Genomic DNA, 11373 nt, shown 5'->3' with positions numbered 1-11373 from the left:
TACAGGTTACAACATCACCATTGTTTGCCTTCATGTTGTAACCTGTATGTGGCCTAAGATCCGATGATGGCGGCTTTAGTTTCGCCGAAACCGGTAATCATGGAATAAAAAGAATTCATGCGATCTTGGCTACCAGTTTATTGTGTTAAAAACATAAAGTGCTTGTAAATACCAGCCTTCTTAGGATATCTGCTGTAGTTCGAAATATAGCTAATGGAACAACAAATTTAATTATTAGAAAATCAGTGTGAAATGGCCGGCTGCAGTATCAGTAACCAACACCCAAAACTAAATTGTGAATAATTTTTGTTACGTTTCCGAAGAAGTTCTCTGCTGCTAATATCGCGATTGAAGTTGCATTCAGAATTGCATGAGATAATCAGTATAGTTCGATGTGCTTTCTCTGGAGTTAGCCCCCATAGCCGAATGGTAAGTAAGGATGGTTTACACCACGATATTAGGTTGCAAAAGTCGTTACATGAAACTAGTTTCACGAAACTGACTTCATATGCGACTATAAACACAGCGAAACCTGTGTGAACTACAGTTTCTTCGTTTTTTGGATATCAGAGTCGTATCCCAAATGAAATTATTGGCAGGTGCACAAATAGTGGCGAAGTGAATACCTGTCTGCATGAAACAGACACGTAAGAAAAGAAATGAGGGACCTGTCTGAATTCGTAATTGGATAAAAGAAAGACTTCGACTCGGCTGCTCATCGCCCTTGCTGCAAAAAATTACTGTGGAAGAGCCGAGACGTTATTTCAACCAACTGAGAGTGTCACTAGAATAGGTCACGTTTTTTCTTAGTAGGTTAATAATGCGACAGGGAAGAAAGCCAGAATTGAAACTACGGACCATTCTGCGTTTTTCGGCATGTCTCTACCAAGGACGTCCACAGGGTAGTTTGTTGGCGGGTGGGGGCTACACCCTAGGGCTATGGAGCACTCTAATATTTTGGAAGGTGAAAAGTCATTTGTAAATAGCCACAAAGAAGTTCCCGTTCAATCCCTGTAAAAATCTTGGTTAATACCGATTTTTAAATAATAATAAAACAGCTGACTACACTATATTTTTCCCTTATTCTGAGAGATAGGGCGGGAGGTTGCTTCCGGATATGGCCACCCTTGGTCTCTACGGTAGTTTCTGTCTGTTCCACAGCTTGTATTTTTCGTAATTAATTTGTGTGTGTGTTTGTGTGTGTGTGTGTGTGTGTGTGTGTGTGTGTGTGTGTGTGTGTTTGTGTGTGTATTTTCCTAATGGAATGAATATTGCTCTTCGAATCAGACAGAGTCTGTTCATCCATTTTTAGATCGTGTAGGACTGCCTCAAAAGCAGCAACACGTCGCTACTAGTTTTTGTTGTCAACATAACTGAAATCCCACAAACACCTATGCATAGCATAGAAGTCCAAGAAGCGAACAATTTGCTCCGTTCCCCACTTCGTATTTAACTTTTTTTTAACACGCCTCCATCACGATACCTAACGTAAAAGCACGCGCAACAACTCATTTCGCGTCGCCGAAGCTGGAACAAGCTGAAACTATTTAGTTTCGCCAACGACTTACGCAGCCGCGTGCCGTTCATGCGCAGTGGCTAGTAGCGCCGTTTCGAAACATGGTTTCGTAATCTAGTGTCGCCAAGTAAACTAGCCTTTACAGATCTCGTTAAAAATACTGACCATCATGCTAACGGCAGTGTGCACTGCAACTGACTTAGCCAGAAAAGCAAACCCGAGCCATAAAAAGTACAGTTGGCATCTTTGTTGTCTATGGCATGTACCGTTAGTGAATGGAGCAAGTTTGTTCCGAAATAAGACACTCAACACATTCAACCGACATTTCCGCTATTGAGCAGATATTTTCGGTGCAATACAAATACAAAGATAAACAAGGGTAAGAAATCAAACGAAATGCAATTGCTCTGCAACTAACCACCACAGACCAAGGGTCCCCAAGTCTAAAATGAGAAATACCGTTGAACAAGCTCCGAAAATTTGTCGATGGAATTCTGGTTCACACTATCGATATTACTAATCAACTAGGTGCCACAGTACCATTTTCATGTTGCCTACCTAACGACGTCCAGGGGAGGATGAAAAGTTTAATATTTTTTAAATCTACTTATTAAGAGATACGATCTTATGTTAAAAGTTTAACAACTAACAAGGGGAGGCCACGACGTGGCATCGCAGATTTATTTCAAACTTTGCACACCCTTCGTAAGCCATTAAAACAACGTAATGTTCAAGAGTAGTAATGTGCACTTCTCTGGCAATTCCAAAAAAAAAAAAAAAAAAAAAAAAATCGCAGATGTTCTACGCTTCTGTTATGTAACTTAAGTATCGGTGCGAAGGTGACAGCCATAAGTCACTGTGGTCAGAGGGTTAACTGCCCTCTGCAATAAAAAATAAAAAATAAAATAAATAAAATATCTGAGTGAAAGGATCAACGATGAACTTGAAAGGATGTCATAGGTCCTCCGCCCCGAACAGATAGATACAACCAGCAATGACGAACAAAATGAGATCAACAAAGAAAAAAAGAAACGTGTTCGGTGAGAGGGGTAGCTGCCATCTGTAATTAAAAAAAAAAATCTGATCAACGGATCGACGATGAACCTGAACGCCTGTCGCAGGACGTCCGCCGTGAACAAATGCAACGAACAATAACGAACAAAATAGGTAAAAAAAAGTTGTTAACGTTCGAGCTACTTACGACGAATATGTATGAGGCGACGGTTCGACTCGCGCTCAAACCTTCATTTTTGTAGTTCAAGAGCAAATTCTGTGATATTAAAAGAAATGCACCTACACTGTTTGTTCTCGCTACATTAGCAACGTCTCACCGCTATGCAGGTTAACAGTCAAATGGGGCCTGCCTTTGTGTATGCAGCTCAAAGCTTAGAGGCGCAAACTACAAGGTTCCGGGTACCTTACCACATTGCATATATTGGAGATTTCGCAAATCACGACAGGAATACATTTTCAGGAAAACTCTATGTGTTTCTTTATTTCCTTGAAAATAGTAATAGATATGTTCGTTCTAATACTTAATTTAATTAAAAATACCAAGTAGTCAAAGAACATAAAATTGACTAAAGCTTCATACAAATACTTGTGGTTTTTTTTTTTCAGATCATACTACCTGTCAAACGACATATAAGTTAAATAATATGACCAGTGATGAAAAAAATATAGATTAATAATTGGGTTTGAGCGGAAGCAGAACCGCCGCCTCATACACGTTCATCTTACATAGCTCGAACGCTAACTACTAGATCGTCGTGAAGTCCAACGCTCAGATACATCAGTTACATAACAGACGCGCTAAACTTATCTTGTGATTTTCTCGGAATTGCCAGAGTAGTGCACCTTACTACTTGCCCATTGTATTGTTCTAATTGTTTTAGTCTTGAGGCAGCGTAACTGACGGCGCGCGAATATCCTTAGTTTAGTCATCCAGTATTTGAGGATGAGAGCACCTGGCTACTACAAAAAACTTAAGAAGTAGTTTCGAGCGTTTAAGAAACTTTTTCTCGCTGACGCCGCCCCACAAAATGATGAAAGGAAAAATTTTATCGCCTACAACATTTTCGCTGTTGAAGCAGTAAAACTTTAGCACGAGACATGACGTTTTCGCAACACATATCAACATGTATATCACTGAATGTGACTGCAAAATTATGTTTTTATATGAGACATATTCAAGAGAGATAACGTCACGAACATTAAGACGCGCGGAACACTTGCCTTTGCTTAAAAGGGAGCGCATATTACCGAGACCATATTCGTCCGGGTTTTCATAATGAGAACACTGAGCGTCTTCCAATGAACGTTTAGTATGTTTTCAAACTTTTTCGTGCCTAAAAGCTTAACTCCGATATTTAACACATTTGCTTATCCGTAAAGTAATCAGACCTTTGCAACTGTTTTACACTTGGGAGTTCTAGTGTGTAAATAATTGGTGATTTACTGGTATCGTAGAATAGTAATAACGTCTTCTTCGTGAAACATTCCGCACCGACACTTGTAGCTGTTCATTGCTGATATTACTGAAGAATACTGTGCTCAGGCGAAGCACTTGTGGGTTAAAACACAGTACAAACTTTTATTACTGCAGGCGACTACTTATCACAGCATATTCACGCAAAGGATACTCAAGTATATTTATCGCTACTGTTCAGAATTATCCCTGACATCAGTGCGTTGATCAGTAGAATTTTCACTATGTCTTTCGAATTTTCAAATTTACTGAGGAAACGATGTGAATATTACTGGAAAATGACTTGGCTGTAAGGTAGTTCAGAGCCACATCGGGTCCGACATTTCCTGCCTTACGGCCGACTCGCATGAGAATCTGGTTGTTACCGGATGGGCAAGTTCCACAAGAAACACACTCGTACAGTCCGTTGCTTCATGAGTCGCTGGCCCGGAATAGGTCGCGCTGAACACGAGATTCCGTTATCGCAGCCGATAGTGCGGTCACCGCGCAAAACTGCGATAAAAGAATTTGTTTATCGCCAAACAGTTTTTTGGTACTCCACTGGCTCAAGAGGCTTGAAGGACACTGAATTTTTACTTCTCCCGCCGACTGGGCAACATTTTGCAGCAAAGAAATAACCACATATCCTTTAGACTTGGTATTCTGTCAATAGGAAACGACCAAAAGTTGGATTGAGTAGCACATGCTTACCGTAAAGAAAAAAAGAAAAGAGGTGTAGGGATGTGTAACAGGATGAAAGATGTATGCTTCTGGGAAAATTCTTTAACATGATTATTTAACCAACGATGCAACTGTCTTCAGAAATAATCTGTTTTTGAATCTCACCAATGCTGTTGTGTGTATAAGTATAGTTATCGTATTTTTTAGGAGACTGAGTATCGATATTATCTTTATTTATAATTTGTCATCGCCATATAATCAGCATAACACCTAAGAAGACTGCTAATGGTAAGAAAAACGTTTCTGAAGAAGAGTAGTAGTGCGAAGTATTTTCTGAAGATTTTTGTCTGGAGTACAACCATGTCTCGAAGTGGTAAATGGACGATAAACAGTTTAGACAAGTACATAAAAGCTATTGAAATGTGGTGCTACAGAAGGATGCTGAAGATTATATGAATAGATTACCTAGCTAATGGGGAAGTACTGAACAGAACTGAGAAAACAAGTAATTTGTGGCTCAAACTGAGTAAAAGAAGGGATCAGTTGATTAAACACGTTCTGAGAAATCTAGGGATCACCAGTATAGTACTAGAGGAAAAAGTCAGAGAGAGAGCAAGAGATGAATACAGTAAGCAGATTCAGAAGGATGTTGGTTGCGGTTGTTATTTAGAAATGAAAAGCCTTGAACAGAATAGAGTAGCATGGACAGCTGCATCCAACCGGTCTTTGGACTGAAAACCACAACTCGTTCGTAATGGGTGTTCTACTATGCACCCTAACAACTACATTTATAACAGATAAAATCAAAGTATTCAACCCACACATTATTAGAACAGAAAGCAATGCAAATATCATATACAGAAGCACATATTTATTATACAAAATATTTATACATGTTGCATAAAGTGTATGTGCATTGGCAAAACACACGTCTTTAAGTGGTTAAATATTAAATATTTTGAACATGGCTGCGCTCCAGCAGCGGTTAGAGATCAGTAAATGAATTGAAAGCAGCTAACGAGATGCAACAAAAGGTCGTTTCCTTCAATCTTTGACCATGGTTTCTTCAAAATTACATGTAACTAAAATTTCATATTGGGAAAACACCAAATAATGAAGTGATCTAACATTTATCCAATGAAAATATGCTGGCAGCATACGTTATTAAATATGCTGGCCCTTATGATCACGGCATGTCAAGTAAAAATAGTTACAATCCAGAACGAAACCAATTCAAATGTCAGGTCATGCTGCTTTGGATTAATTTACTGGTTAAACATTACATTTGATATATCCCTTTAACCGAATGACAGCATGATTGCAAGAGACGTTGGAAGCAAATCTCTGATTTAAACAAAGATCGAATATAATTTTTGTACTAGGTGCTTAAAGATATTAGGTGATTCACGTGTCCTTTTAATTGCATAAATCTACATATTCGGAGCAAATGTGTTTGAAATTTACGATAGTTAAATCGCATGTACGCAGTCACTTTTACGTAATACCCGCTTCTATTCCACCTGGTAAACCATGAAGTGTATGCAGTATTAGGTTTGCAACGAGCTGTAAGAAGTGTTTGATAGAATAAATGAAGAGGTATAGTTTGCATTCACACTGATACTATAAAGTTTGAAATCAGAGGCCGACAATGCAGATGTCAATTTCAACTTTATTGAATGCCATGCTTTTTTCTCTTTCATAAACTTTTGTTTTCGTATCTACACAAGTTACTTCAGTGTAAGGTTAGAGTTTATGTTATGGTTAACAACCTTAATCGAAAGCTCCTGAGCAAGCATTCAACTATGTGCATTATGTTGCACATACTAGATGAAAATTGTTGAGTTCCAGGACATAACTGGTCAGGGCAATGGTAATCTAGTCGGTGCTTAGCTGTTTTCCGATATAACTTTCTACACGCAGATGGGGAGGAAACGCAATTACGAAATTGGAAGAGTAGAAAATGTCGTAACGAAAATCAAGTATATCGCAAAGGAATAAAAGTCTGAAAGCATTTTTGGTGAATATGTTGAAAGATTATCGGTGCAGAATTTATTTGTACTGGGGGCTCTGAAATCGATTCCGGCAGTAGGCTATTTTTGTGATTTTAGGTAAGACGTTTACTTCTTGAGTGAAAATGCTTAAATGACCCTGATTCCACATTAAAACTCTCTTAACGAGCCGACTTCCTTTCCAGACGAAGGCAGCTCTGTAATGCTTTACAGAATTTGGGCTGGACTGATGACCGCTCTAACTTATATTTATCTGAATTAGCAATGCGTTGATATCATCAGAAAAATAAAAATAATAACTTGTTGTACATAAGTAGAGCTTTCAGAATTTTGCGCACCAATCACTTGTTTTGATATTGTACTGAAGAACAGAAAACAAGAGAAGAGGAATAGTGAGACAGTTCACACTGCTTATGAGATCCATGATGCTGAAAAAGGTGTTTATCTACTGAATAAGTTGCCACATACAAAAAGGAATTTTGCGAGCCTGTTACATTTTTATTTGCTCAATGGAGCCAGTTTGAAGATATTTAATTCATACTTTAAGAAAATTACAAAAAACACATATGGTAACTGGAGCAAGTATTCTTGTTTCAACAGCCAGCCTGCATACAGGAAAAGAAAATTTGGACGAAGAGTATATATAACAGAAGTTAACGAACAGCGACTTGAGGAAGTCTAAAATTAAGGTAATCTCAAGTACTAACATCTTTTGGAAAAGACGATTCCACTACCAATAGTTCACTTAATGCAAAGCTTCATGATAAGCAGTTTCATATGAGTACCAGGTAATTGTGCCATACAGTCAGGGAAGGAGAATAAGGGTTCCCTGATGTCTGAACAGTTGAAATGGAGACAATTGGTAAAAGTTTTATTAAAATTTCTCCTTTTCTGCGGCTTTATGTGCAGTCGAATGAGCTGAATCTGCATAATCACGAAAAGTGATATGCAATGAGAGATATCAAAAGCGACAGAATTGCTACCTCTGACACTTCGAATCGGCTTCGACACGAACGTTATTTGTGACTCTCTGTATAAGAAGCACGTCACTGCATTATCTAGGACTTTGTAATTAGGATTTATCTTTTTACTTAAAGTTACGTGCTTGATTCATGTTTGTCCTGTTTCGTTAATAGGCAAATGCTTGATAATGATCAGGAGGTTGAAATTGGCCAACAGAAAATAAAATTGTTACGTAAAGCTATAGCTTGTATGGATAAATGTTTTCATTTAACCAGGAAAGCTTTTTCTATCTTTTTTTCAACACAATTGTAGCGGATTGCTGCTTTCCACTAAAAATATTTTGTACTGCGTAACACCCAATTATTTTCGTTATTTCACAGCAAGTGATGTTTTTAGTTAGATGAGACGGGCATAATAAAAATATGAAAATGATTCTGGTGTTGGCGACACCTTTCACGTATACGCCGTACTGAAAAGATTTTAGCTTAAATTTCTCGCGCCACATCTCTTTAATAACTAAGTTATCTTTTTCTACATAGAAGCAGCACAAAGGGACAGGCAATACATTCATTTGAACTGAGTATTATTTGTCAGTCGTGTAACTGCACAGGAAGTGGAGTCCGTGCAAGTAATCCGAATGGACAGCACTTTCTGTCAATATAAGGTAGATTGGAGCAAAACTGAATCAAGAAAGAATATATATAAAGAAATATTTCATTGAATCAAGTTCAAGAAGCAATAAAAGACAGAATGAGTTTTTTCTCCGAGTTCGTCGGGAAACCTTTTACAAGAGAGTTCTCAGAAATTGATTTTAAGAAACGGCGAACCTGATATCTCATTTGTTAGTTCCTCTGAAAAGCTAACCCTTTCTGCGCCGACAGAAACGAGATGACAAATCTCATAGCTGAAAGGTCAACGGACTGATCAGGAATTGCTTCGTAGAAAAAGATAATGTTTCTTGATATTGAGCAAGCAGTAAAGGTAACAAAAGAAAAATTCGGAGTACGTATTAAAATCCATAGTGAAGAAATAAAAACTTTGAGGTTCGCCGATGACATTGTAATTCTGTCAGAGACAGCAAAGGACTTGGAAGAGCAGCTGAACGGAATGGATAGTGTCTTAAAGGGAGGATATAACATGAACATCAACGAAAGCAAAACGAGGATAATGGAATGTAGTCGAATTAAGTCGGGTGATGCTGAGGGAATTAGATTAGGAAATGAGACACTTAAAGTAGTAAAGAAGTTTTGCTATTTGGGGAGCAAAATAACTGACGATGGTCGAAGTAGAGAGGATATCAGATGTAGACTGGCAATGGCAAGGAAAGAGTTTCTGAAGAAGAGAAATTTGTTAACATCGAGTGTAGATTTAAGTGTCAGGAAGTCGATTCTGAAAGTATTTGTATGGAGTGTAGCCATGTATGGAAGTGAAACATGGACGATAAATAGTTTGGACAAGAAGAGAATAGAAGCTTTCGAAATGTTGTGCTACAGAAGAATGCTGAAGATTAGATCCCATAACTCATGAGGAAGTATTGAATAGGATTGGGGAGAAGAGAAGTTTGTGGCACAACTTGACCAGAAGAAGGGATCGGTTGGTAGGACATGTTCTGAGGCATCAAGGGATCACCAATTTAGTATTGGAGGGCAGCGTGGAGGGTAAAAATCGTAGAGGGAGACCAAGATATGAATACCCTAAGCAGATTCAAAAGGATGTAGGTTGCAGTAGGTACTGGGAGATGAAGAAGGTTGCAGAGGATAGAGTAGCATGGAGAGCTGCATCAAACCAGTCTCAGGACTGAAGACCACAACAACAACAACGAAAGATGCCAGTAGGAAATATTCTGCCGTAGTCATCGTTCCGAGCGGTTCTAGACGCTACAATCTCGAACCGCCCGGCCTCTACGGTCGCAGGTTCGAATCCTGCCTCGGGCATGGATGTGTGTGATGTTCTTAGGTTAGTTAGGTTTAAGTAGTTCTAAGTTCTAGGGGACTGATGACCTTAGAAGTTAAGTCCCATAGCGCTCAGAGCCATTTTGTAGCTCTTGAGTAGCCTATATTCTGAGTAGCGTAAACAATTTGTAAAGTATGTGGTTCTTATTTACAGGTTTTGTAAACTATCAACTAGACCAGAAAAAAACAACTTAAGAAGACACATTTGGATCCGCTAAGTTGCGTTTAATCACCAAGCAGTCCCTCAGTTCTGCAGACATGAACGAAACCATGGCTACACCTGTACAACTATTAGGAAGTGAGTCATGGATACCTAAAAAGCACGATAGAAGTTAACTACAAGAAGCAAAAATGATATTTCTTAGAAAACTGAGAGGTGTTATCAAGGAAGAGCGTATATGGACTGAAGGTACTAGGAATGAAGTAGATATTTATAATATTAAGTAGCGAATCCGGCAATGCTTCGCAAAAGTTAAATAGGTGTGGTAATTGGATATACCGTGTGATCAAAAAGTCAGTATAAATTTGTAAACTTAATAAACCACGCAATAATGTAGTTAGAGAGGTAAAAATTAACAAATGGCTCTGAGCACTATGGGACTTAACATCTGAAGTCAGCAGTCCCCTAGAACTTGGAACTACTTAAACCTAACTAACCTAAGGACATCACACACATCCATGCTCGAGGCAGGATTCGAACCTGCGACCGTAGCGGTCGCTCGGTTCTAAAAATCAACACACATGCTTGGAATGGCATGGGGTTTTATTAGAACAAAAAAGAAAAAAAAAAACAAATATTGCTAGACGCGTAAAGATCTCTTGCGCGCGTGGTTTGCTGATGATCGAGTGCTCAGCCACCACTTTCGTCATGCTTGGCGTCCCAGGTCCTCAGACCTCAGTCCGTGCAATTATAGACTTTGGGGTTACCTGAAGCCGCAAGTGTATCGTGATAAACCGACATCTCTAGGAATGCTAAAAGACAACGTCCGACACCAGTGCCTCACCATAACTCCGAACATGCTTTACAGTGCTGTTCACAACATTATTCGTCTACTACAGCTATTGTTGAGGAATGATGGTGGCCAAACTGAGCACTTCCTGTAAAGAACATCGTCTTTGCTTTGTCTTACTTTGTTATGCTAGTTATTGCTTTTCTGATCAGATGAAGCGCCGTCTGTCGGACATTTTTTGAACTTTTGTATTTTTTTGGTTCTAATAAAACCCCACGTCATTCCAAACATGTGTGTCAATTTATACCTCTCTATCTACATCATTCCGTGATTTATTCAGGTTTCAAATTTATACTGACTTTTTGATCAACCGGTACGTCGTAATCTCCTCCTTCCTCTTTCTATCCCTCCCCTCCTCCCCTCTCCTTTTGTCTGTCTCATCCTGCTCCCACCCATATCTGTCCATCAACTTACTCCCTGTCGCTGAAGATCTCTGTCATCTCTCCTTCTCCGCCATCTCTCTGCCCACATTCTCTTTCCATCCCTTACATCCATTTCCTTCCCCTGCTCTGCCCATCTCTTTCTCCCGCCGCTCTCTGACGTTAATCACAATTGCAAACGGAACGTTGATTGGGAATAGAAGTCAAAATGAATGGGTAAATTAGTTGGAATCATTCGTACGCGGGATATGAGAGAGACCTTTCCAGCTGCTGCTGGAGCTATGAGAACAGTGGCTTTCATAACAGCATTTCACATACTTTTAATCTTACTAACATGTAAGGGTCGGAAAGTTAGCCATAAATACAACTTTCATATTTTTTTGTTAAGAATTACT

Source organism: Schistocerca gregaria, chromosome 8 (assembly GCF_023897955.1).
Source record: "Schistocerca gregaria isolate iqSchGreg1 chromosome 8, iqSchGreg1.2, whole genome shotgun sequence".
Classification (NCBI taxonomy): Eukaryota; Metazoa; Arthropoda; class Insecta; order Orthoptera; family Acrididae; genus Schistocerca; species Schistocerca gregaria.
Note: the sequence above shows the minus strand (reverse complement) of the source record.